Below are 27552 nucleotides of genomic sequence, written 5' to 3'. Positions count from 1 at the left end.
AGAACCCCTTATCTAAAAAAACCGGTCCTCAGTGAAGGCTTGGGTGACGCGTGGCATATTCTGTGTTGATTCTTCAACGCCTATTGTCATGATCCCCACAAACACCGCCAGCTGTCGAAGATTTGTGAACTGCGAATCTAGAAAACTTGTTGAAGAAAAGGGAGATGCTTTGAGTGGACGAATTGCAGGATAATACATGGGTGTTTTTATACAGGTTTGGGCTTCCCTGAGGATAATAAAACTACATTATGTTTGTCTCGTATTGATATGAGGCTGTTACAAGGCAGTATATGGCTACCCTAGATGGATCTAAACCTAATTGGTGACCTCCGTACCTGTCTTTGGGTGTATTCTGGTTCGACTTCTATAGGCTTGTCCTCTGTAAGGCTCCCAGACTCCGTATATATATGGGGTGACGTACATCCTCTGGAGTCCTGCTTCATGTTCTTGGAGATACACCTTGCCAGTTACATGATATCTTGGGTACCTACGGGTAGTTTCTATTCATCCAGGGATCCCCTTTCTGAAAGTGCCTAGAGGGGGTGAATATGCTTTTCTGAAAATTAAAACTAAACAGCGGATTAAAACTGCCGGATACTCCGGTGAAGGTCGGATACTCCGGTCTGGTCCGGAATATTCGGTCTAGCCCGGAGTCTCCGGTCTATACAGGAAATCAAGAACAACTATGAATTAAAGCGAGAAACTAGAATCTAAAGGTGAAGCTATGTCTACTAGATATCACAAAGCTAGAACAATAGTTAATACTAGCAAGATGATCACCAAGGCAACTTATATGTAAATTCTCAAAACCACACGATTAAGTAAATTGCACAAATAAGAATACAAGAGATTATCCCAGAGTTCGGCCACCTCACAAAGAAATGCCTACGTCTCCGTTGAGGAGCTCACAAAGAACCGGGTCTTTTCCCACCCTATCCTCTTCTAGCGACCACAAAGATCAAGCTAGAATTTTCTTACTCAATTTGAAGTCGATTACAAACTTCCCGTGGCACTCCACAAAGATTGGGTGCTCTACAGGCGACGCCTTGCTGTCTAGAAGCGCAAAGCTTCAAGAGTAAAGATCACAGCGAATGCTCGAGGAAGAACTCAATGCTCAAGTGGCTTAATCTCACTCCAAACCCAAACTCACTAAATTTTTGCAAAACTTAGCACTAGAGGTGGTTGGAGGGATTTTGAATGCTCTTGGTATGCTCAAGGAGTCTAGAGTTCACTAGCAACAGCAAACATTTAATGCCAAGGGGTGTGGAAGTATATATAGCCCTCTCTCAAAAACTAGCCATTACTGTTCTGTCAGACCTAACAGGAGTATCCGGTGAACACCGGAGTATCCGGTCCCAAATCCAAAAATAGCATCAGAACGGTCACAGAACGTGTCAGAACTAGCCGTTACAATTCTGTTAAGTTACCGGAGTCTCCGGTGAACACCGGAGTCTCCTGTCCTGACAGGGCTATCAATTAGACTAAGTCCGGAGACTTGCCGGACCCTCCGGCTTCTCTAGGTACCGGAGTATCCGGTGAACACTGGAGACTCCGGTCCTTTTATCAAAAGGAATAAATGTTAACCGAGACACCCCTGCCGGAGTCTCCCTCGGAGACTCCAGTAAAAACATTTTCTCCTACCGGAGTATCCGGTGAACAACGGAGACTCCGGTCTTTTTCAATAAAAATAAATGCCTAACCGACCGACCTCTGGCAGAATCTCCCTCGGAGATTCCAGTCTTAAAACTCACCAACTATCACCGGAGACTCCAGTCTTTTTCTACAAAAATAAAACGGAACCGAGCACCCTCTGCCGGAGTCTATCTCGGAAACTCCGGACTAAATACTGAGTACCGGAGTATCCGGTGAACACCGGAGACTCCGGACTCAGTGAACTTTGCAAAACAACCCGGTGTCCGTGGGTGAGTGTGTCTCTCAACTTATTGGTTCTAAAGGATATCTTGAGCATTGAGACACTAAATAAGCAATCAAATGCAACCCTCTTAATAGAGCGGCTATCCTAGACTCAATTTCAAAAATAAAAGAATTTAAATCCTATTGATTACTCCTAGTTGCTTCTCCTTTCTTTTCGAAGGGCGTCAAATGTCATATGTCTTCTCAATTTAGAATTAGACATGTTCATGACTTAGATAAACATATTAGATCCTTAATCGTTTTGTCATCAATAAGCCAAAACCCACTTAGGGGGCCTAGATGCACTTTCACTTTCTGGATATAGAGATATACCCCATGAATTACAGGAAACCCTGGTGTGCCTAGATATGGTAACTATCCTTTATTCATCGTCAATAACCTTTTCATTTGAGATCATTGAGATACCCAAATAGTTGTCCAAAGTTTCAGACAACACGGATCAAAACGATAAAATATCCTACTACTATCAGTAACGATGTATATGTGAGATGGTACGAAAATTACACGCGAGACCAGAGGTCCCAGGTTTGATGCCCACAAACCATACTCCTGCGTATTTCGTACGAAAAATCATGTGACTTGTGTGATAGCATGGCATGGGTCGCATGACTAGTGACGACGTGGCCTAGATGCGAAAATATTTTTTTAGTTTCCTACATCAAAAATCCTATTTTTGAAAAAAGTATCGCAAACATATATTAAGAAAAATAATCGTATGTGATGTGTCATAAGACACATATTAATATTATCAAAAAACATCTATGATGTGTAAGAGAAACGTATATTAACAAACAAAAAAATCGCCTATGGTGTGTCATAAGACACATGCAAATATTAAGAAAAACCAACTGTGTGTAGCTATGTTGTAGTCTGAGTGTTACATGTCTGTGACAAGCTCAATATCATAAACACTTTCGCATAGATCAAAACCAAACTTATCTGTGATAGGATTTAATAACTGTACGTGATAACTTACTCTGAGGTAGTTTTGCTTGTCTATGATAGGATTTAATAACTGTACGTGATAGCCTACTATGAGGTAGTTTTGCTACGTTTGAAGTGCTTTCTCCATCAGGATGTATTTCTCTTTCGTTTCGGCCTCTATGAAGCTGTCATCGTCTCTGAGGGCTTACAATATCGATCCATTAAATGAAATTGTTAGGGTTTTTGACGGAAGCATCACCACGATCATCAAGCCAAGCACAAGATCAACACACAAGACACGATATTTTTAACGAGGTTCGGCCAAGTTGCCTACATCCTTGGGATATGACTACGGGCGCTCCTCCCCAACTGTTTCAGTCTTGCCATTGGTTACAACAGTGGTGCCTTCTTTTTAAAGGCCCGAAATTAGGAGTTTGACTACAACCCTAATCCTAATCCCACCTAATTACAACTCAAGTCTATTTGTAACCTACTATGTACACATATTTGACACATATTCCAAAAAACTCCACCTTTTCGAATATGCACGCCAACTTGAGTCCACCATCTGTGAACCTCCGTGTACCTAGACTTGAGCCGTCTATCTCCGCCGCTCATCCTGAACAGTCCGACGAGGATGCCTCGCCGCCAGGAACGTATTCCGCAAAATTTGCAGCTCCCACCTCCATAACTTCACCTTTTAGCTTGTACTGATGATCTCCCATCTTCTCACCTATCATCATAGTCTTGCCATCCTATATCACATTCAAGGTCTTCTTATCTGACAACGCCTGATACAGCCAACCTTCTCCATGCAGAAATCCAAGAGATACTAGATTCTTCCTAAGTCCTGGCACATGCCACACACCCTCAAGTAGCACTTCTTGTCCATCATACATCTTCAGTTTGATATTACCGACTCCCATAATATGGTAACCCGTGTCATCTCCCAAGCGAGTAAGACCAAAATCACCTTCGAAGTATGAAGAGAACCACTCCTTATTTGATGTTGCATGATATGAACTTGCCGAATCTAACAACCATGCTTCACCACAAGACTTTTCACTTGATAGCACGAGAAGATCACCTTCGCTATCCGAGTCATCTTTCTTGAAAACCACAATATTTACCACACCCTTCTTCAGTTCTGGACAATATTTTCTTACATATCCCCAATCCTTGCATTTATAGCACTGTGGCCCCTTCTTCTTCTTTTTCTTGTCAGTCTCCCTGCCTCGATCACCTTTGACGAAAAAAGCATTTCCAGATGAACTCTCACCAGCATTGTTCTTCCTCCTTTGTTCATGAGCAAACAACGCCGCAAGAATATCATACACTTTGACTACCTCTTTACCATACGTCAGTGTTGTGACCAAGTGCTCATAAGACCTTGGTAAGGAACACAGAAGAATAATCACCTTGTCTTCATCATCAATTGTCACCTCCTCCTTCACAAGATCAGCGACAACTTGATTTAAGACGTTTACGTGCTCAGCAAGATCCGACCCCTCCTACATCTTCAGCCTATACAGTTTTTGTTTCAGATACAGCTAATGAGTTAATGTATTGGACATGAATTGATCATCCAATTTATCCCAAATCTTCTTAGGTGATGTTTCATCCATGACATAGTACATGATCTGATCGAAGAGACACAACCTTATTGTTGCATCTTTTTCCACTTGTCATCATCTACCGTGACTGGTTTCTTGTCGCTAAGAGCCTTCAGGATCCCCTGCTGCACCAGCAAGTTCTTGACTCTTGTCTGCCAAAGCCCGAAGTTGCCAGTCCCATCAAATCTCATCACCTCGAATTTGGACGCCATCGACGTCATCTGCCTGTTGCCGCAGACCGCCGAATCCTGCTCACGTGTACCTCATGTGTGCTGAACGCGCCTCCGCACGCTCGTACCCGCGCTTCGCCTGGATACACTGCCACGCACACGCCGAACTACGCGGGCGGCGTACACCGTCCGTGCACAATACGCCGCTCTTAAGCCTCGTCGACTGCCACGCCGCTTGCACACGACGAAACTAATCCGCACTATCAATACCCGCTATTCGCCGTCAACCGCCATAAACAACAATTCACAAATAGCTTGATTGCAAATCCCACTATCCGTGAACTCTAAACCTCGATTACCTCTGCATTATGCTCTCTTGCACCCTGTACACGGCTACTATTTATTTTCCCGCCGGACCATTGATTGAAATCCAAACCGGATGAGTCCAAACACGATTGCCTCACGGCACAAAAGTCGTGACTGACTCCAACTCCAAATATTCGGTCTCCTGATCCGCGCGCTCCAATAAAACTAGCCGCCTACTGCACGTCTCGTGCCTCCCGAGCATGCACCAGGCCTTGTCCTGCCGGCTGGACCAAGTCTCCCGCACTAGACCAGCCGACCGCATGCCATCTCACCAGGCGCACGTGTCCAGCACCCCTTAGCTGACCGACTACCCCACGAGCCTCCTGACCGAACAGGCGCACCAGCCACGTACGAAGCTGCCGCCTGCAACCGAGCCACCGCGACGCCCTTGTTTCTCTTCTTGCACGCTCCGTTTCACGCTAAATCTCTTCTTGGAGATGAAGGATAGCCTGACGTCTCCGTAGTTGGTCCTCTCATTTTTGCAATCCGTCCTCCTGCCTGTTAAGTTAAGCCTCACGACGCTGACGTTCTATGTCCCGCATGCGAAGGTCATTCTCTTGTCGCTTGCATTTTTGTTCGCACCAATGATGTTCTTCACACCTTGCACGACATGCTTGTACTACTATAGAAATAGTGAAAAACAGATGATGCGTACCCGTCACTGACAAGGTACCAAGAGTCAGTTGCTGAAACAGACGTGTATGTAATATGATCGATCGTCATGGTATGCCAGAAGTCACAGACAGTTTTCAATAGAAATTGTTTGTAATAAGACACGGACGGATATTAAGAAAAATCATCTATGATGTGCCATAAAACACAGACGGATATTAAGAAAAATCATCTGTGATGAGTCATAAGGCACAGACAAATATTAAGAAAAACAGTCTATGATATGTCATAAGACATATATAGACATTAAAAAAACCATTTGTGATACAAAGACACCGACAAACATTAAGAAAATTATCTATGAAGTCAAGACACATATGAACATGAAGAAAAACTGCATGTGATATGAAGACACCGACAAACATTAAGAAAAATCATCTGTATCTATAGGATAAATATTTTATGAATTTTTAAATAGCATCAAATAAAAAAATTATATAAAAATTATAGCTCTCGATGAGATCTACAACTTTGTAGTTTATAACCGTTTCATTTGAAGTCATTGAGATGCCCAAATAATTGTCTTAAGTTTCAGACAATAATGATCAAAATGATAAAATATCCTATTACTATCAGCAATGATGTATATGTGATATGGTAAGAAAAATACACGTAAGGGTCCCAGGTTTGATACCACAAACTATACTTGCACGTATTTCGTATGAAAAATAGCATAACTTATGTGATAGCATGGCATGGGTCGCGTGACTAGACATAGCCTATGTGCGAATTTTTTTTATTTCTTTCCTATGTGACTAGTAATGACATGGCCTAGGTGCGAATATTAAAAAAACCTTTGTTATATGTAATAAGACTATAATGTGTAATAAGACATAAACGAACATTAGCCAAAACCATCTATAATGTGTAAGGCACAAACAAACATTAACTAAAAATCATCTATGGTGTGTCATAAGACACATACGAACATTAAAAAAAATCATCTGTGTATAGCTATGTATCAAAACTCAAGAATGAGAATCACCTCCTGTTCTAATCGTGGTTGAAGGGTGATCAGGACTCAGAGAACAAGAACAACCTCTTGATTATGATATTAATCATCTCTAATATGATTCAGGCTTAAGATTGTCTATTGCAATCTATCACATCAATGATGAAGATGTACTTTGAAGAAAATATATTTTAATAGGTCCATATCAATCTTACGTTCATAAGTACAAAACTAGAAAAATATAGAATAAAGATCATCGCTTTAGTCTTATTTAGTTTTATAAATACGCTTGACTTAATATATGTAATCTTATTTCTATATTAGATTTTATTTCATATTTAGATTATTTATATTGTACTTTATTTGTTGAGTTTATTATGTTAAAAACTTATTTTTTAAATTTAGATTTGAAAATTTCAATCGAGTACGTCCGGCTATCAAATCCTGACTCCGCCACGGTACACAGTGGATGTACTGTGTGTGGTGCAGAGCATCATTGGCATTAGCGCGAAGGAATTATTCTATTGACGCATGCATGCGTGTCTGCGTTGGAATCAAAAGAGGAGTGCATTCTGTTTCTGCATGTGTGTTGTCGTCTGGTATCGTGCTTCGTTTGGCACAATACAGCAGCGGCTCAGGTGCTGGGCTGCCGCTGGCATGGAAGGTCGCTGGAGCAGTGGACCAGAGGCAGCCTGTGATGGTGGACTGACAATGCGGCTCAATATTTTTTTTTGCCTTACATATTATAGATGTAGTGAAATTCTGGTCATTGTCTCTTCGTAGGCAATTCAAGGTTATTAAATCAAGTAAAAGAGAGTATGATGTGAAGTGCTTGGTTCCTCAGTGCCCTTGGCGGGTGCACACATTCAGAGGAAAATAGGCAAACTACTGACAATGCTCAATAGTTACGGAACATAATTGTCATATTGAGGAAATAGAGTTCGCCCACCGGATCCTGTCTTCTGCTTTCATTGCAAATGTTATGTAAGGAGAGATGCAGGATTGTTGCAGGCTTTGCTGGATATGCAACACGGTAGCGTGCGACGAGGTGTACCAGTACAGTGGCCAGATCTCAAAAGCAGGTGGTGCATACGCCATATGGGTGCGAACTTCTACAGACAGTTTAAAAACAAAAAATTAATGAAGCTCTTCAAGAAGTTGTGCAGTCAGAACCAGCAACGTAAGTTCAATGCATTATGGGCAAGACTTGATGAACTGACTCTTAAACAAACTGCGGAGGCTGCACCTAACAGTGAGGAACCAATAGCTCTCGGTCCTCTCCCAACCGATACTACGCAGATTGTAAGGAGATCGGGCTCATCTATTAGGAGCTTCTCACAGTGGATACGCAATGAGCCGAATGAAAAATAGGCTCTGCTGTACGACAGTGGTGGTGCCAGGTATGGAGTAATGACTACAAACCTTGCAGAGGTTTATAACTAGGTCATACGAGAAATGAGGTCCCTACCACTAGTTGAAATTGTAGAAGTCATTTTGCATGGGACCTGCAAGTACTTCATTGAACGGTATGCAACTGCTAAGGTTGTAATGGAGGACAATCGTATGCTTTACGGCCAGATGCTATGTGAGTACATGGAGAAGGCAAATAGGAAGGCACACATGCATCGCGCAAGTCAAGAGGGCACTGCAGAGAACAGGTTCAGTGTCTTGTGTCGGGATAAGGGTCGGAGGGTGGGTAGACGTGAGCGGCATGTTCAAGAGTGTATGCTAAGGAGTGGGACATGCATATGTAGTTGTCAAAAGCCACAATTACTCCACAAACCTTGTACACACGTCATAGCTGCGTGCGCGGAGCACCATATGCTTCCAAGGCAATATGTGTCACAATATTTCATGAAAGATCAAGTACTGAACACCTGGAACCAGGAGCTGTATGGTTACGGCATTGTTGACACTTTTACAAGTAACCCAGGGCCTGCAAGATTATATGTGCCTGATTTGGGAAAGATGAAGAACGCACCAGACCGAAGATAAACTCGTCGGATTCGCAACGATATGGATGAATCCGAGGCTGGCCCTAGGATTAAGCGATACAGTCAGTGCAATGAAGTAGGTCACACTTACAAATATTGTCCCAAAACTGCAGGCGGTGATGCACTTGTTGTCTAGGTGAGCTTCATGTGTGTTCAGCTAGTTTTGTACCATTTTAATATGTGTTAATTTAGCATATAGTTAATTTGCATTCAAAGTATATTGTTGTTGTATTTATTTATCAATGTATTAATGTACATGTATTTCAAATGCAGAGATGGCTCACCCTTCGACCCCGGAGCTTTTGGACCCTGCCGTGGATAAGAAGCATCGCAGCTTCTTATCCGCCGAGCACCAGACGGAGCTAGGAGTGTTTCGCCCATGAGGTCCCGGAGAGCTGCTGACGGTAGACGAGCGATGGACCCACAGGTACTAAAAAAATTAGATACGAGCATTTTCGTACCCAGTTCGACAGGCTACGTCCCAACGATGTGGTATGGGAGCCGTACAACGTTCGGTCCGTGCATACACGGGCAGGGTTGGGTTTGTCACCCTTGTGCACCCGCGACGAGGAGTACTGGCTCACCAAGGCGCCCCTTGTCTTCGACATCTACGTTGAAGAGTACTCACCACACCGCGTCATGCGGCAGTTTGGCCGTCACCAGGCATTCCCGGTCGTCCCCATCCGTACCGTCCCCTTGCAAGTCCACAGGTACAGTTGCAAAATTATAGTTTGAGCAACCTTCAGCTCAGTTTGACTTACATTTGCCATGGTATGAATGCAGGTACACGCGGAAAGGCCAGCCAGCTGGCAACCACTGGGCGAACCGCTTGGCCCCTTACGTGGCAACATGGGCCCAAGCGCTACAGGACGTCGTTGATGAGGCGCGTCCCCACACCGAGGGGAACTTCAGGGAGTACCTACGGTGGTACGTGCCACGTACTCGGACACGTGTCACCTACACCCCTAAGGATGTCCGGGCCCACGTCGCACAAGTCTCGACGCAGCCTTGCAGATCGAGCCCTGTGCGTCCACAGTCAGGTACTCCGGGAACTCTTCTTCCTACTTTCTAATACTTTCAGCAGAATAAGTTAGTACTGTGCTCAGGTTACTTCGGTGACGAGGCCCGACACCGCATACTACATCGTCCGTGACTTCTTCGGGGGCACACCTGACTACGACGTCCTTCAGCGGTCCCAGGTTTCCAGTGCACCGCTTCGGACACAGCCCGCGCACGACGAGCCCTCGACACCGGTGGTCCCTACTAGGCCTACCAGACACGTCGGTCCACCCGATCCCCTCACCTACTCCAGGGGTCACGTGAGGGTTAACCAGCGGCATCGGGACCACGATGGGGCGCACGGGCGACGGCAACGAGGGAGGCATGAGTAGCATTTTACATTTTATGTAACTAACATATGCATATTCGCTTCATGATGTACTCCTATATATTAAGACACGTTCACTTTGTATGGTCGACTTAGCATTTCGTAAATGCATTTTATATTCATACACGTTCAATGAAGAAGTGACCACAGCACTAAACTTTAACCATGACTTGACAACACATGCCTCCTGCCGCAGGCTTTAAACAAGATGTGCCAACACTACCCAGATTTTTCAAATCAGTAAATGACAACATGGGTACCAATAACACATGGAATCTCTGACCATGGGCAATGACAAAACTTTCCCATTCTTCAAGATGGAATCCAATGCTCCTCACAGCAGCTACGCCCATACCCTCACTCCTTTCTTCAAGAGCGAATCCAATGCTCCTGTCTCCCCCAACTATAAATAGCCGAACCTCCTTACGGTGAAGCATCGCTCATTTCTCATATCTCTCAAGTGCAATGTCTTCCTCAGCTCCATCGAGCCCACCAAAGAAACATTGGGGGACTACCATACCTGAAGGTCTCGAACCACCAATGTGCTTCTGTGGTGACCTTTGTAAGCTCCGCGAGTCGCAGGACATCTCATACACCTATGGACTGCGCTTCTTCATGTGTGTCAACTACGAGTATGACAAGCCTCGCCATGCAACAACTGGTTATCGACCGGTACGGTAACATACATCCGCCTCATCTCTTCCGATTACGCACCCTCTTTTACTAACCGCTCATCTTGTTCCATTTGTTCAGTCCCCTCCACCGCTCTGTGATTTTATTCAGTGGCTCGACAATGAGCAAAATGACTCACAGAAGCTGTGGGTCGACATGAACATGAGGTGGAGAAGGGAAGCCTACGCACATCGGGAGTACGAACAACAGCAAGAGGAACTTCGCCTCAAGCGGGAGGAAGAAGAGCGTATGAGGAAGGCAGCCCACGACCGTACCGTGGCTCATGCTCGAGAGGTTGAGAGGGAAAGGAAGCGGGAGAGAGCCCTCTGTGCTAAGGCGGCAGGTCCCGATGCCCTCCGAAAGGGAAAATATCCTAGATGCACACAGTAGAGAGTACCTAATGTAACCCAACATACTTTCCTTCCCTAAGGCATGTTATGATTAGGATCGGCGCACTAATAAGTATGTCTTAGTGTGAACCGTACATGCCACCTTTGTTTTCTCATCGTGTCATCGCGGTTATAGTGTATTGTAATATTTTCACCATGTGTTCAATACTATGGTTGTCCGCGTTCCCACCCCATACCCACGTAAAATGCTGTAACTACTAATTATTGATTTTTTTTCTCCCGTTATTACATAACCTACTCCAAATTTAATTTCTTAATTTCCTTAGACCCCTTCCTTTTTTATTTCTTTAATTAAAAAAATAATACATTTTTAGAGGATAAAATGGAAAAAAAATTTAATTTTACAGGAAAAAATGGCCCTAACCGCCCTCTGAGAGGGCGGCTAGGGCTAACCGCCCGCTCAGGTCCTACCCGTAACCGTCCTCTCAGAGGGCTGCGGGCGCCTAGTTTTACAAATATTTTCACCGGGAATCTATTTATTTAAATTTTAACTAAAAAAATTAAAAAAAAACTCGAAGTGTGGCCTGGTCAGCAACTGACGGCCCGATTGAGCAGGCGGCCGAGTGGGCTGGCAGCCTGCATGAGGCGTGGAGCCCAGGTGGCCCGACCTCACGAGCTGAGGCCCAGGCGCGTTGCGAGCGTATCGGATGGAGCAGGCCAAGTCAGCCGAGGAAGCATCGTGGCCCGGTCGGGAGTCAGGTGGCCTGAGCGTGCACAGGTGATCGAGTCGGTTTTGTATGGTTTATCGTTAGGATGTCAACGGGAAATTACCCGTTGAGCAATGATTTTCCATTCCTGTCCTTGAACAAAAGATTTTTTTTTCTGTTTTCATCCTCGTCTCTATTGGCGAGGACTATTTTCTCTCTATCTTCGTTTCCGTAGAGGAATGTGACCCGACAAAGAATCCGTCTCCGTTAACAATTAAAGAGTCAGTTGCCCTATTGAGCCTCTCCCGTGTTAGTCAGCCCACCTAGCCATTTGGAAGCAGCACGCTGGCCTAAGCCACCCCGCCAGGCTCCCTCGTGCACGCCCACCTGGGCTAGGCCGCATGCCTAGCTCCCGCTTGGGCCGACTGTGCACGCCTAGGTCGCCACCGTTTCGCGCCGAAACAGGTCCCCACAGGGAAATGAGGATGGTAAATGCTTTTCTATACCTGTTCCCGCTAGACCCAACAAGAATATGATTTCTACCATTTGTATCTATGCTGAGAACAAAATCTCCACATCCTAGGTTAAAATACTCACCACTACAGGAATAACCTCCCGTTGTGTGCCGATTTGTAGTTGTGAGTGTCTAACATCAGAAAGGCAAAAGGCGCACAGAATAGGTTCACACATAGTTTCCCCAAGAAGAGGATAACATCTCCAATGACATTTACTTTTCCAATACGCGGTATATTATTCATGATCAAACTAATATTTGATTCAGTATATAGTTGTTGTTTTCGGATTGAATTATTGGTTCCCGATCGATACCGATGTATTTATGTTCAGATTGATTTGTTTTCTATATTCTAATATTCCTGAGTTCGTACTGTTTTTGGTTTTTCGATTTTCGATTTTGTTTTCAAAGAATATATAAAAGTGAAAATGATTAGAGGGTTTTTCCGATCGCTTCCGTTCATTTTCATCTGTGGACCCAGCAGGAAGTGCTCGTCACCTCTGTGAACGCGGCGCCCTCCGCCACGGCTTCGTCAGTGAGGTCAGGAACCTCCTCCCCCGCTGCTTCGCATGTGGCGCCACCGGCTCTGAGGACCGAGGTTCACCCACCTCAGTTCCCCTTTCCATAGGCTCTAATTCCTTCATCCTCGATACGGATAGCTGTCGACGGATAAATCCATGGATCCCCTTCTCTCTCCTTCGTTGCTTCTGTTCTTCCTTTGTGCCGATTTCTGCAGGTTCTTTCATCGATCTGTTTGTGTTTGTAACCCTGTCACCTAGTTCCTCTTTGCAGCTTGCTCCCGGCCAGGAGTCCGAAGGTGAGGAAGAAGTTAGAGGCCACCGAGGTGCGACATTCCACGAGGATTATGGTTTGTGTTTGTCTGACCAGATCATGTACCATGTCACACGATTAACCTCACCAAAAGTAATCAACTTGAAGGTCAATTCATATGTTCATGACTTTGACCATCAAGTTGTGTCTGAAGTAGAAGTTGTATGGGCTTAAGATACAGGAGGTCTCGGATCTTGTAGAGCACGTGGACGTCTGAAATGGTCACAGATCTAGGACAGCTGGGTGTGAATATTGATGTTGAAGACGAGACAATAATTCTTCCATGCTCACTGCCAACATCCTAGGAGCACGTGGTTCACTACTCTGGCGTACGTCAAGGAATCAATCGAAATTGAGGATATTACTGCAATGTTCATGGCTTGTAAACCAAGGAGGAAGAACAATGCATGTTGCTGGAGAAGGTGCATATGCTGCTTGTTCTGGTGTACGATGATCGATCAAACTATGCTTGTATTGTGCCTTGGCTTCGTCTTTAGGACTGGGATGATCGAGGCATATCCAATCGCCGTTCTCCTCACTGAAACCATCAGGATGCACCAGATATGCCCTCCGGCGTTGAACGGCCCGGAGTTGATGCTCTTGCCAACGCCGATTCCCTTGGTCCCGGAGTGGCCGTCGACCCTGAGCACGTGTGAGCTGAGGCAGTCACCTTCTCGGCCTCCCGTGCGAGACGAGCAGTTGTCGCCGAGGAGACTCGTCGACTGGCGTGTACGACGCATGCAGAATGGCGATGGGCGGTGCGTTTAATCATCTTTCTTGGTCCAGGAGTTGTTCGCTCCATGCCCTCCGTTTCATAGTATGGGTCTATTTGTTAGAGTTATCCCCTATTTAAATTCTTTGTGAAAAGTGATTATCTGAGGAGGTGATCCTTTAGTGCTTTTTTAAAATAAAATATACGGAAGAAGTGATTCTGTACGGAAAGTGAATCAGAGGAAATTATTTTTTTCGGCTCTCTAGCTTCTAGTTTATTTCAGAGAATCACTCACACGGATTCTACTGAGCTAAAATGCTGTTTAACAGAGCTCCATTGATTCTAACCGAGAAGTTACTCTGAAAACTCTGCTAAAGAGGCCATTTGTGTTCAAAGTTTTCTAGGAGGCTGGATTAGGAAAAAAAATGAGAGACTTGACTAACGTGCGTGCATGCAAACATGCAGCCCTGTAATGCAATGGGCATGCAAAGCGCAAAACGTGAAGGGAACGCGTCGCTTCTGTTTACTCAGAAAGCTTGGAAAAATAAAAACGAGATGGGGGGTTGTTGGAAATATACAAAATTGTTTGCGAGTTTGAATCATTTTTTTTTTCTGAAATTCGTTTGCAGCAAAATTATTCACAAATTATTCTTTTTTATACAGAATATGCAATAGCTAGATCTAATATTGCCTTTGAATGGTTCTAAGTTGCTCACAAATTTTGTTGAACACCCGATCTGAATTGTTTTAACCTGTTTCTTAAATTGCTCACGGATCCATTCTAATTTGTTTATGATTTTTCATAAAATTGCTGAAATAACTGTATTTAAGAGGTAAACAAACCGATAAATTTCATGGCTTTGAACACCCTTGGCTCCATCTCCATATCGTCAATGCTTATGAATGATGTGGCCTTCTCTTTCATTGGACCGAAGAGCTCCGCCATGAAGACCGACGACCGGATCGCGAGCACATACCTGTGCGCCATGATCAGCTCACCGGCGACCCTGAACGTCACGTCCCCTCCCACCTCGCTGGTCAGGAGGTCACCAATGCAAAATGCCTATGCAGATCCGGCGGTGGCACTGCGGGAGGCCGCATGGTGGTGGTGGCCTCTACGCGGACCTCCTTAACGACGGTGACATCACACCGGATCTGGAAACTGTCGTCTTTGAGGTAGGAGGACTCCAACATTTCTCTTCTGATGAATTTAGGAATTCCTCATGATCGACTTTTGCTTGAGAAATTGAGTCTCTCGGTGGTTATGGTGTACGATGGCACGGGCTCTCCGACTTGGTTCAGTAAACTGAACTTGAATCTTGCCTTGACGTCGCCATTAGCAACAGGATACTCAACGTAGTGTAGAAACATGGAGATCCGATCGACACTCTCGTCGTTGAAACCATCAGGGAAGTATCATGATGTACCAGCTGTGCTCTCCAACGCTGAACGTAGAGGAGTCGATGCCCTTGCCGACGCCGAGTCCCTTGGTGTTGGAGTACCCAACGACCTTGAGCACGTGCCATCCGGTGACGGTCTCGGCGAAGATCGTGGACGTGCCGCCTCCGCCGAGAGCAGAGCCAGAAGCGGCAGCCATGGAGATGGACCAGTACGTGTTCTATCTCTTGCTGTACAATCAGCTACTAGATTAGATTTTGTTGTTGCGCCATTAAACAGCTTTGTAATCTAGCCCAATCGAGTCAGTTACGTTTGGCCTCCCGGTTTGTATCCCGCCTGGCAACGAGCCTGATTGTATCACGACTCCTGTGCGTGGCGGACAGGCACACGACATGAGTTGTGTACGACTCGGAACATAGGCCACAGGCGGCGTCAAGTCGGAGGCTTGGAGGCAGACCGACAAAGCAAGCTGATCCAAGCGCTGAAACGCAGGCAGGGCTCAACACACGAGGCTAGGCATTTCAGCTGAGGGATTGCTCGCAGGAGCTCGGTTGTTGGCTCTAAACCAGGATAAGCTAACGGAGAAACAGTTAGAATATATTTAGAATATCTTTAGATAAGTTAGTTTAGGATGGATTGTAATCTCAGGATATTTGTCTTATCTTTAGAGGAGGCAGGCTTCTTACCTTCTAAGCTTTATATTTTATATATTCCGCTTTTGAGGTTCAATACAATGCATCCATTACATTAACTAATTCTCATATTTTATTATAGTATCATGAGTTTAGATTCTGATCCTAGATCACAAACCCTAGCCACCGTCAGCTTCCGCACTACGCGCTCATGGGGAAATCGATATCCATGATCTCTGCTGGGGGTAACGCCACCCGTACCTAGGGTTCGCGCCGCTGATCGTGTTGATCAGTCGCCCTAGAGAATCTTTTACCGATCCGTTGATTGGTTTTCTCTCTCTTGTCGGTTGTTGATCGACGTTTCTTTTTGGTTTTCCCAATTCAAGATTGGTTTGCGTCACCCGCCGCATATTGTCCTCGTGCCACTACTCCGACCTCGGCTTAGATACCACGCTGGCTTCTCCACTCGTGCGGTGCAACAGGTCACACGGCTTCCTCACGCGCACAGCTACCCGTCCACACGTCTTCACTGGGCGTCCTTACCACCTGATCCACGACCACTACCTTTTCCTCACTAACCACTCATTTTCGCAATTACCTATCACTGATACTGCTTGCCTATCGCCCGTAGCACCAGCACCGCTACCTTTGCCTCGCCGCACCACCACTCCGCCGTCCACCGTCGATCTGGCCGCCTACCCTGGGCATTCCTCTAGTTACAGCACTCGATGAACCCATCCCAAACTCTAACCCTCTCCCCTAACCTCATCGTCACCATGCTTTCTCAGCATCGACTGAAATTGACTTGATTTTTAGGCGGTTGAAGTCTAGGAGACCGGTGTTGCTAAATTTCAGGTGTCTGAAATTAAGAAAGATTTCAGTCGACACAAGATTTTTGCCTTGCCCTCATTGTTAGATCCGAAAATTACAAAAGGAATTATATGTGGTCCTAATTGTGTTTAGCAAGTGAATCAAAACAAACTCTGGCATTCGCTAAAACAAACACGAGCGTTGAAGCTAAAAAATCCCCTGTGAGACGTGCATGGCTTCAGATTGAGGATTCCGAAGCATGTCTTTTTAAAGTCCATGACAATCATGTTGCTCAATATACTTCCCGTTGTGCTTGCGTGGATGTGGATGCACAGGCTGAACCGATCCGCGCCGCCTGGACTTCGTCGCCGGCGGCGGCAGACGCGGAAGAGAAGAGGCCGACATGTGTGTGGACAGAGCCTCCTGCTACATCTAAGCTAACGGCGACGAGATTTACAGGGAGATCGCCGGAGAGCGCAGGACGTGACGGCGAATTGGAGCCGGACGCGATGCTCGTGGTAGTTTAGTATACTGATCCGTGCTTAATCAGAAACACGCAAAACAAAAAGGAAGTGGCGTTGAGAAAAAAGAAAGAATAATGGGGCATTCCGAGAATTGAACTCGGGACCTCTCGCACCCTAAGCGAGAATCATACCACTAGACCAAATGCCCTGTTTGCTCAACTGTTTGTTCTTGTGAAATAATACTTATTTATAACCAGCAATCTAGATCCAGAAACTGTGGAACGACAGTCTCTCCACCGTTTGCATATGCACTGCAACAGATTGTAGCAGCATGTCAATACAAAACTGCAGTCACACCCGTGACAACCCTGGTGTCCAGTGACACTTCAACTTGAAGCTCTCTCAGAACATAGCACCCCCACATGCATGTACAACAACCTCTGAACCTTGTGAGACATGTATGTGGTCCAAAACCTCATCTCCAGACCACTCAGGATCATCTAAAGCTCTAAATTTGCACTGCAAAAAGGATATTTCAGGTTGGGGATTCCGAGACCTTTCGCTCCCTAAGCGAATATCTTACCACTAGACTAAATCCCCAGCTGTGCTCTATGCATACATGCAGAGTTTCAGAAACGAAGATAGACACCGAATTAAGAGTATTTTACTTTTGTCTGCAGGAAAAAGGGAGTGGAAGCAATGGCCAAACAGTGGTAGAAATGACATCGTATTAGTTCATAATGCCCATGCATTAGAAGTTACGAGAAAGTTCTTTCCTACTTCTGTCGACTTCGGCCGAAAAGGTCCCTAACTTAAGTGGACAAAATGAAACTGAAATAAGGAGGCAGCAAAAAATTGCCAGATGATAGTGAACGCCATTCTAAAACTTCTACTGGTAATCCACGCAACATATCTAACATTTCAACACATATATATGAAAATGCAACAGTTCTACTCGAAAAGCCGATGACTGTATTGCTGCCCCCATCAAATGTTGTTACTCATCTACTCAGTAAGTAGCTGTGGTTAGTATGTTAAGACTGCACTGATGTTAGTTGCAAGATGCCTTGTGAAATTGTGGCCTACATTAATTAGTAGCTTCACTATGTGAAGGCGGTCCAGAGTTCAGGCATTGTGTCCTCATCATCTGAAGATAATCCAAGAACATCTTCTCACTGTTGTATATGATAAAAAAAAACTTTTCAAATTGGGGATTCAGAGAATTGAACTGGGGACTTTTGGCTCCCTAAGAGAATATCTTACCGCTAGACTAAATCCCCAGGTATGTTCCATGTATATCTGCAAAGTTTCTGACAAGAACTCAGATACAAATTTACAGGCTATACTTTCATCTTTTATATCTTTCTAAGGGTTAGTGCAGTGGTAAATGTTCCATTTATCTAGTATGGATGAAGTTGTGCTGTTGCAGGTTCAAATAGTGGAACCGATGCAGGCCTGGTTCAGAAAGGAGCAGGTATGTAACTAGGAAAAGTGAACTACAGATGCACATAATATCACATAAATTACTACATACTACTCATCATGCTTTAGAAATAAGAGGACAATGACAGATAATTCTTATACTCAGTAAGTTGTAGCCTACTTTGAAATTCTGTTAAATTCAGCAGATAAGATCCGTAAATAGTAAGTCCAAAGGGTGAAGCATAAATAAAGATTGTAGACTGCTAAGTGATCAGTGATCAATTAGAGCGCTGACTGAACACTACTGGGCAGCTTCTAGTGCTATGTTCAACAGCATAAGAAAAACAACATGCTGTAACAAAGTGATGGTATGATAGTTATATCTGACAAAGGAAATCATTTTTCAGTGCTGATATGTTGTCACTTGCTATCTAATCAGTAGATTTGACAAAATAGCACTGAACTGAATTTGTCAGGTACCTTGTAAATGCAGGTATAACAACATCTAACACCTTGTGAGGTTGTGGCCTACCTACACCTTATCTTTACAATCTGAATGTGGTCCAGATTGAGTTGTCCAGACCTGATCCTCATGATCTGAAGTTCTGGACATCATCCATGACCACCTGCCCTTGGCATCAAAATGCAAAAGGCTTCTTGGATTGGGGATTCCGAGAATTGAACTCGGGACCTTTCGCTCCCTAAGCGAATATCTTACCACTAGACTAAATCCCCAGCTGTACTGTATCCTATGCACATTTAACAAAATTCCGGCAGAAACTCTTAAGGGTTTTGCTTCCATGTTCTGCAGCTGCTTCTGCTGTTCAGATAATTCTTCAGTTCTAGACATATCTTGCGTGTGTTGTTCAGTATTGTTTCTTCCTTGGAGATTGGGGGGCAATGCACTCCATCCAGTCCCATGTAGATGTTCCCAGGTAGAACAAAAACTAGCAGCATGGAGTAAAGCAGCAATAGTAATCACCAGGGCCAGCCTGAGCATTGGCGGGTTGGAGCCTAGACGGGTTGGCGGCCCGGCTTTGATGGGCTGAACGGGGTCCGTGGATTACGGGTGTTGGAAGAAGAAGATGATGGGCTGGACGAGGCCGTACTGAATCTTTACCGGCCCACGCAAGATTTCGCTACCATTTTCCTGGGCCGATGGGCTGACGAGCACGGGTGATGACTTGTGCTCGACTATCCGCTTTGGAAAAGCGAATACGGAGAGTACATTTCGTCTTCGATTCCGCTTTCCAATGAGTTATATGTCTTCTTGCACCTTTTTTTTTTGAAGCGGTCATCTGTAACAGTTATGAAGATCATCCCCACCGCTAGATAGCCTGGTCAGGTTCATCGGAACAATGGCACCGTGCAATTTGCATCATGCTATGCACAACGGCAGCACCGGTGAACCTGCCATGTATAGAATGGAGCGAGGAGAAGACATGCCTATATTGCCGGCGGGAAATAGTTAAGCATGAATGATCCCCAAATGTGCTCTATGCATATGTGTAGAGTTTCGGACAAGAAGGGTCACTAGCTCAGTAAAGAGTAAAATGGAGAGGGGTTGAGCCGAGTTGGTTCCTAGAGCCGCCCCCTCTCACGCCGACGATCTGGGTTCGAGCCTCGGCGCTGGCACTGGAAGGGGCCTTTCCCCTTCTATTTGAAAAAAAAAAAATAAAGAGGAAAATGATCCATTTGTCCAGAGCCGGTGGCGTACAGGTATGGAAATGGTGTTCTAGATAGACCCAAGAGGCCTAGACTACCCTGGACTCAGGTAGTCAGCCCAGCATAGTAATCAGTCCAGCCCATTAGAAATAAGGAAGAAGAAAAAACAGCCACAAGGACCCAGGTACACATCGGTCAATGCTGTTGTCTTGTTCCATTAAAAAAAGTGAGAAAATCTGGAACTCATATATTTGAATTCCGTCTGTGAACAATAGTTTTTTGTTTGCCATCATTCACTTGTTATGATTTATTTTCCGTTTTCACAATAGACGAGTCTAATTTAGCTTGTTGAATTGACTGCATGATGCCGGACATTTGAACCCCACATTGATCACTGTCGATCTTCAAGAATAGTTGTACTATTCTTATAGCAGAAAAGAATAAGGGTTTGTTTATTTTAGCTTTGGATTGTAGTTTTTAGCTTTTACAATCCGAAGCTGAAACAAACAGACAGCTTTTGGTTATAGCTTTTTAAAATCTGCTGGTTGGATTGTGGGAATCTAAGAAGCTGATTTTTCTCAGTTTTTGATAGATTATGAAAGTCCAATTTATTAAACTGTCCATCAATTTTTTTAAGAATCTACAGCCTAAAAGCTTTTCACAATTCAGCTTTTCACAATCCAACTTCTATTAACTACTTTTCAGAATCTCCAACTGAAACAAACAGACCATAATTATACTAGAACTACTGATCTCTATATTCAGTACAGACGATGTATCTCTTACAGTTTCAGGAATTAGAGATGACGTAGGGGCTTATACTGATATTGAGCTACTATCATGCATATAATTTAGTAAAATTAATTAGACGTATGTCTTATCTTAGTAAAATAGAGTTAAAAAGAGCCAACACTTTCGCTCTAAAGAGCTAGAAATGATCGCATTGATTGAAAAAAAAAATTGCCAGCAGTAACTGTCCAGTGGTGCAGGCACTTCCACTGTTGCTGAAGAGCCAAAGGGAAAAAGATAACGCCTAAGCCTAAGGCTCTGTTTGGTTCTTAAAATTGCAATGGATGAATTGAATTGGACCTTAAATCCGAATCCAGATAGAAATGGAAATAGGAGTACAATTCAATGTTTTTGTTTGGTTAGCAAGAGAATCGTTGAAATGAAAACTAGATCAAATCAATTCTAGTTGTCGTTTGGTTGTAAACTTTGAGAAATCCGAATTTAGATGGCATGAACATACCGTTTCCCACATGATCTCTAGCAGGCGGAAGGGATCAAAGTCACTGGCAGTAGGCGGGGTCGAGTTCACCGGAGTCGGATGAGGCCAAGGTGGGTCAGAATTGACCAGCTTGATGCCGTTGACGCGACTGGTGGCTGCGGCTACTGGTCAGACTTCAAGAAGGCGGGATCTTGGGGAAGAAGGCGGCGACAGAATCTCATAGCTGCTGGGCTTTACGAAGAAAGGGGTAACAACTCGAAGGTCGGTGGAGGAAGCTTGGGGAAGAAGGTGGCGATGGCGGTGGTGGTATCTCATGGTTGCCGGGCTTGAGGAAGAAAGGGGTGCGGGATCTTGGGGAAGAAGGCGGCGACAGAATCTCATAGCTGCTGGGCTTTACGAAGAAAGGGGTAACAACTCGAAGGTCGGTGGAGGAAGCTTGGGGAAGAAGGTGGCGACGGCGGTGGTGGTATCTCATGGTTGCCGGGCTTGAGGAAGAAAGGGGTGGCAGCTTGGAGGTCAGTGGTGACACCAACGTTGAAGAAGAAGGGTACAACGGCGGAGACACGGGACAAGGAGGATCAGTCTAGTGAGGTCTCGAGGTCACCATCGAGGTCATCAGTGGGTAGAGTAGGGGTCCCGGTGAGAACGCCTTTGCGAGGAAGTGGCATGGACGATTTAGAGACTAAGGGCTTTGATTTGGTGAGCTGTTTCTCTAGTTATATTGCAATTCCGTATGAATTGTGTTCTAATTCCATTTATAATTCTACCTTGCCACCAAACAATTGAATTCTGAGAACCAAACAGGGCTAAATGTTGTTTTCACTATTACAAAAAAGGGTCACATAGCTGCTGAGTGTACCACAATTCTTCTGTGTGAGATCTGCAACATCAATAAGCACGTTACCCACAAATGTCCTATCAACAAAGCACCGAATATAGTGGCATAAACAGTAATGTATGCGGTGAAAGGTTTAGGGTTCTATCAAATCCCGCACGCCCTGATCCAAGAATAGTAGAAGGATAGCAAGACAACGGTGGATCAACAAGGAACACCTTGTGTTGAAGGATACCGACTTATGTCGGCGACAAGGAACACTTATGATGCTGTGGATTAATATGGCATGATGCAACCTGCTAGTCCTAACTTGAGACAGATAGTTTGCGGTCACAATGGCAAACCGGTGTAGAGCATGATTCGTGTTTTTGTATGACCATGTTTATATAAGTATGTTTGACTCAAATGTTAGAAAAATTCAAAAATCAGATAATAAATTTATGAGGAAATTTCTTATATAACATTGAAAATTATACTTTTCCTTTGCGTACCATTGGAAAACTTCACTTCTCTTCTACCCCACTGATTAAAATTTGTGATCCCTTCCTGCCACTCTCGTTACTTCGAAAGAAGCAAATTTTATAGGACCAGGTCCTACGAAAGATCCTCTCCTCTGTGATGATATGTGTCCATTCACTCTCTCTCCTCTTCAGCTCAGCCATTAGATCACGGGATGGATAGCATGAATGAGATCTCTCGAGAGTCTTTCCGAACATGTTCCTATAGAATTTGCTTCCTACTTCGAAGACCACCGTTAGAGCCTTGAATCTGGTAAGATTTTAGCTGTCCTACCCATTTTGCCCCTCGGTTGACTAGCGACGCGGACTCAACACGCTTATCCGCACCCCATTTCCCGACTGAACTAGCCCATCCCCAAATCCCTTGCTCGACCTCACCCCTACGGAGACATTGGTGGAAGCAAAGAGGAGGAGATAGAGGTGGGCAGCGCTGTTGGGAGCGGTGTAAGAGTATCTCAAAGGGATTTCTTTTACGGATGAGAATCTTTTTGTGAAGGGATTTTCGTTTCTTTCAGCGCTCCAACGACTTTCTTTTACGGTTCCCTTCACGAAGAGATTTCCAAGACTATTCCCTCTAGAACATGACTCTCTCTCCTTTCCTTTTACAAATCACTTCGAAAGAAAGCTGTTGGAGATGAGAGAAAATAAAAAGAATAAGAATGAGAAGAAAAATCAGGAAGGAAATAAAAATGGAAGGAATATAGTTGAGATGCTCTAATGGCAGGAAAGAGAGGTAGCCAAAATCAGGTTCATTGCATCCGGAGGGGAGCAAAATCGTCTTTTCCATCGCCACTTCACAGCATTCTAGGGTCTGTTTGGTTATCCGAATGCTCTCAGTTTGGTATGTATGTCTCATCTAGGCTGAGTTGAGTCAGGCTGAGGAGATGTAGTATGGTCTGTTTGGTTGGCTGCATGTGTTCAGCCTGACTGAGAAGAGATTGTGTTTGGTTGCTCACATGAGTATATATTGCAATACAAAGGAACTCACTCTTTTTACCAAATAAGCTAGGGTTGAAAATATTTTTATAAATTAGTACATCACATGATAGGAATATTAGTGATTTTTTTATGATTTTTGGAGAATTTTATTAAGTATTAACTTAGGCTTTTTGATCAAACTAATTAAAATGGGTTGCTAGTGAGCTCATAAAAATATTTAGAATTTTTGGACCACTCTCGTACCCTTAAATAAAATTGAGAGTTAAATAAAAAAAAAATCATGTATACAGTGAATTTGCACCGTCCAAGTAGGCCTAGCGGATACGGTCGAATCCCGCGTACTCGCAGAGCCAGGCTGAGGCGATGCGCCTGCACGAGCGGATGCAAGCGCGAGCGAGCGGTTCAGACAACCAAACATGCATCCCACACCCACAACTACATACGTTGGTGCTTGCACGAGCAGATCAGAGGAACCAAACACGCTCCTAACGGTCAACTGAAGCAAGGAAAGTGAAGTTTTCTGATGACACATAAGGGGAAAAATATAATTTCTGTGGTATATAATAAATTAAAAAAGATTTATTTATTCATCGTGTAAATACGAATTTGCAAAAACTATAAGAAAAATACATTATAAAAATTCTCGCGTGCCACACCGACACGATCTTTGTACTCGGAAGTAGTACTTTGATTTATTTCTCTGTCATTTTGTCCTCCTCAGGTAAGGAAGAACCGCACGTAGAGGTAAGTTGACAGGACGACCCTAGAAACAAATGACGTCGTCGATGGCAAGATAGACGATCAGTCACATCACTTCTTCACACAAAAGAAGAAAAAAAATGTTACAGTCACATTACTGACTAAGTGTAAAGGCCATCCTCTGGAAAGTCCCGGGTGTAATCCTCATCCTTAGGGAAGTCTCTTTCCGGAGAGAATCTATTCTCATTTCTTTCGACGCTTGAACGGTTACTTTTTACGAATTTTATGGTGAAAGGTTTTTTAAGATAATTTGTTTAAGGATAGGATTTTCTTTTTTTTTCACAAATTTCTTTGAAAAGAAGTTATTAGAGATGAGAGAAATTTAAGAAATAAAAATAAAAAGAAAAATTATGAAGAAAATACGGTTAGGGGTGATCTAAGAGAATCCTAAAAGGACTCCCTTCGCAGATGAGAATCTTTTCACGAAAGAATTTTCGTTCCTTTTAACGTTTAAACAAGCTCCTTCACAGTTTTCGTCAAGAAAGAGTTTCTAAGACTATCTCCAAACATATTCCCTTCATTTCATTCCCTTTCCGATACCCTTCTCCGTTCCCATCCTCTTTATTTTCTCTCATCTCTAACAACTTTCTTTTGAGGGAAATCGCGAATGGAAAGAAGAGAGAATTTTATCCTGAAGGGAATGACTCTGAGAATCCCGTCGTGACGGAAACCGTGAAGAGAAACCGTTGGAACGCTGAAGAGAACGAAAATCCCTTCACGACGGGAATATCAGCCCTGAAGAGAAGCTGTTAGGGCTAGTCTAAGGTTATTCTCTATATGATAGAATTATCTTATTTTTCTCTATGAATTTATTTGAAAGAAAGCTATTATATATGAGAGAAAATAAAACGAATAGAAATAGAAAAAAGTACAAATAAATAAAATAAAGGGGATTTGGTTTAAGATGCGGAAAGGGAGGTAGCCAAAATCAGCTTCATCCCAACTGGAGGGGAGCAAAATTGTCTTTTCCATCGCCACTTCACAGCATTCTAACGGTCAACTGATGTAAGGAAAGTGAAGTTTTCTGATGGCACATAAGAGGAAAATATAATTTATGTGGTACATAAGGAATTAAAAATAGATTTATCTATTGCTGGTGTAAATACGAATTTGCAAAAACTATAGGAAAAATGCATTATAAAAAATCTCGCGTGCCACACTGACACGATCTTTGTACTCGGAAGTAGTACATAGATTTATTTCTCTGTCATTTTGTCCTCCTCAGGTAAGGAAGAACCACACGTAGAGGTAAGTTGACAGGATGGCCCTAGAAACAAAGGACGTCGTCGATGGCAAAGATAGACGATCAGTCACATCACTTCTTAAAAAAATTGAAGAAAATCTCTAACGATATTCTCCCTATTTTGATCCATTCTCGATCTTTTTTCCCGTTCTTTTTTTTTTTATTTTCTCTCATCTATAACAGCTTCACTTTAAAGAGAATCACAAAGAAAAAGAAGAAAAAAAAAATCCCTTCATAACAAAAAATCGTAAAAAGAAATAATTAAAAAGAAGAAAAAATTTCTTCACAATAGAAATCGGAACCTAAATAAAACCCTTAAGGTTTGTCTAAGGACGATGTCAGGCCATGAACCTTGTGCTTTGGCAACCATTCCCATAGTGCCTGTGTGCACCAGCTTCCACTTCCAAGCGCTGTGGTTGAATGATTGCAGGAAAACATACTGGCCCATAATTCCACACCATCGTTTTGAAACGCTGACAACAGATCCTGCTAATTTCTACCAACTAAGAAACCTCATAAATATTTTTCTACCAGTCACATACTTGTACTCACAGAGTAATGTCGTCCAGTCTGATAGGAAGTATGCAATCGTTTCCCAGATGTCCATGACATGATGATCAACATGTATATCCAAGTAATAAGGATATCGGCGTTTAATGCATGTAGAACCAAGTCTCCATTAACTCTACGGATATCAACTGCAAGTCAAAAAGCCATGCTGTACCTCACACTGATTGTAGGAGAGTGAAGTGTGAGAGAGAAACCCTTTGCGGAAGACCATAGGGTAACTGGCGTGGAGTTTGTCATTGAGGAATGCAAGATCTAGCTTCAGGATTCCAAAATGTATTTTTATCATTTAATGTGATATTTTTTTTAATTCAATTTGAATTCAAACATATACACTCTTTGACTGTATGGTACAATAAAATATTACATAAGACTAAGACAATACATCGGGATACATTGCTTCTAATCATACTAAATTGACAACACCCTCATAAACTGCAACTACGATGGTACGATACACGTAGCATACGGCATATAAATACCTTACGTGAAATACATTAGCAGTAATAAACTTAATGATCTGCACTTATTGAACCATCCTTCCCGCTAGATGTCTTCAACCTCTTCCTCTTCTCCTCGGCCTTTAGAGTATCAGCTGTCTCTTTCTTTCGAGAGCTACGTAAACACATGCATGCCTAATATATTCCAACACAATCCCTTCTATGACAACTGGATCTGAGTTCGGATCAAATTGAATTAAAAGAAGAATATCACATAAAATGATAAAAATGCATATAAATAGAACATTACAAAGGAATTCATTTTTTCACCCTATAACCTATGGTTGTAAATAATTTTTGAAATTAGTCCATCACATAAGAAAAATATTAGTGATTTTTTCTAGATTTTTGAAAATTTATTTGAGATCCTAAAATTTATTAGAACTTTTAAAAATAGTATTTTTGGAGAATTTTAGTTTAAATTCTACACATGTTTTTTTTTGGGTAAATCTAATTAAAATAAGTTGCACATGAATTATGAAACACGTAAAAAAGTAGTTTTAGAATTTTTAGAGTAACAGAAAACCACTGTTTTATACAGAGAAGATGAAGGGTCTGTACTTTCCATCCGAATTACATTTATTTAATCATTTATGTTAAAAATAAAAAAATAAAAAAAATCAATAATCTGGGCTTGCGGGCTTCCTCGTCCCAACTTGGGCTGGTGTCATCCCTGCCCAGAGCGAAGCAGCATCCTCCAAGGCCCACACAGAGAAGCCCAGCACAGCCCAGTCCAGCAGCAAGCGCCGAGCGCTAAACTGTAAAATCGGCGG

At 43.4% G+C, this 27552-nt stretch overlaps 2 non-coding genes across 2 annotated transcripts; both read right to left on the bottom strand.

The window, feature by feature from the left end:
• Positions 1-17239: 17239 nt before the first annotated feature.
• On the bottom strand, positions 17240-17311 carry TRNAP-AGG (transfer RNA proline (anticodon AGG)). The gene has a single exon. It is a non-coding gene; the product is annotated as a tRNA-Pro (tRNA).
• Positions 17312-19188: 1877 nt separating this feature from the next.
• Positions 19189-19260, bottom strand: TRNAP-AGG (transfer RNA proline (anticodon AGG)). The gene has a single exon. It is a non-coding gene; the product is annotated as a tRNA-Pro (tRNA).
• Between the last annotated feature and the right edge of the window lie 8292 nt (positions 19261-27552).

This window comes from Phragmites australis, chromosome 12, assembly GCF_958298935.1.
Source record: "Phragmites australis chromosome 12, lpPhrAust1.1, whole genome shotgun sequence".
Taxonomy (NCBI): Eukaryota; Viridiplantae; Streptophyta; class Magnoliopsida; order Poales; family Poaceae; genus Phragmites; species Phragmites australis.
The sequence above is the reverse complement of the archived record's forward strand: the minus strand, read 5'-3'. Positions and strand labels throughout refer to the sequence as shown.